The sequence below is a fragment of the Chaetura pelagica genome, unplaced genomic scaffold (genome assembly GCF_000747805.2).
Source record: "Chaetura pelagica isolate M959 unplaced genomic scaffold, ChaPel_1.0 scaffold139, whole genome shotgun sequence".
Taxonomy (NCBI): Eukaryota; Metazoa; Chordata; class Aves; order Apodiformes; family Apodidae; genus Chaetura; species Chaetura pelagica.
The window spans coordinates 6,714,232-6,715,810 of record NW_009970717.1 but is presented as its reverse complement, the minus strand read 5'-3'; positions in this window follow the sequence as shown (position 1 = coordinate 6,715,810).

Genomic DNA, 1,579 nt, shown 5'->3' with positions numbered 1-1,579 from the left:
TGCTGAACTGAAAATGTAATAGATTTCAGCTACATCAAGATTTCATCCTCCATCTTTGAATCCTTTCTTCCCCATTTATATTCACAACTTTTTCTCTATGCAACTGTCATGGCTTTTAGGCAGATAAATACCTAACACGTTTCTCTAGGGTGTTATACACTATTTAGTGTTTCCCCTCTGGTATCAGCACCTGTTAAGCGTGAAAATAAAGTGATTAGTCTTACATGTTTGGCTTCAGATTGATTCTAGGATACATCTTATCACTGGCAGATTTGCCAACTCAAAATAATGATTTCTTCTACAATGATAAGTTTTCTATATGTTGAAAAGTAGAATTACATTGGGAAATTCTGTGGATTCCCCTTTCTCATGGAATTTTCTGTACTTATCAAACCATCAGACAGACAAAGCTGCCTGATATTATGTAGCCTTACAGGAAATTTGTCTCTCTGAATCCAGATGTGACTTACAAAAAAAGTCCTTGTGATGCAGGTGAAAAAAATAATGCTTGAAAACTGAATGTTCTTTGAAGAACTAGAAAGCTGTTTTGTTTGGGTTTTTTTAAGTCTGAAAATAACATGCTACTTTAATCAAACTAAAGAGGCCTGATGATCAGTTTGGATAAAAAAGTAACACTACACTTCTGTGGATTATTTTAGACCTAAGCTAGTGGCATTTCAAAAAGCAGCTAAACCCGGCTATGTCCAGTTTTAATATATCATTAATTACCCTTACATTAGCTGAGTGTTCCATTGCAGCAATGAATGCAAGTATTTCTAGAGACACTTATTAATGAGCATATTGAAATGATCCTCAGAAACATACAACCATGAATCAGCCTAAACCACAGGATCCTTTCTGCCCTCTTGCATCCAGGAAGTGCTTTGTGCTTGATGCATCTTCAAGTTTCAGCTCCTTAAGGTAGAAAACCTCTCAAACAAACTACTTTGTATACACCAAAACCATCTCATTCTTACACAACTTCTTTATGTGTCTTTGAAATATTGTATATTATGCATGAATTCTTGGTTCATCGTGTATCTTGAGATCTCTTTGTATTTCATTGTTTGTCTTCAATTTTGTATATTTCTTATGTAAAATTCATTATGCCTTTGTAAATATGAGGAAAAAAACTGTTATTTTTTTCTTTCTCCCTTGGGATTCTAGAAGGTTACCTTGCCTCATGCTCAGCTGAAACATCTCTCTTGGGCTTAGTTTTTGATGCATGCAGGACTCCAAGAAAGGGGCAGTCCAGGGTATTTTACTAGGCTCAGCCTCAAAGAAAAGCAAATAATTTTGTTTGAATTTATGGATTTTAATCCTCTAGCACTAGGATTAAGTATTGTCATATTATCTTACCTTGGTCAGGTTGTGACTGTAAAATTACCTGCTTTTTGCTGAGTGGATCTCTCAGGGGAGGTAAAACCAGATTGCAGTAGGTCATTCTGGGTCTCTGAGGCACCACATAGCTCTGGTACTGAAGTTCCTTGTCAGCTGCTCGTGTGATAGAGTGTGGGTTGGAAATTTGCTTTAGTTGTTGCAGGAAGAAAACACTTAACTTGGAAGAACGGAATGCTGT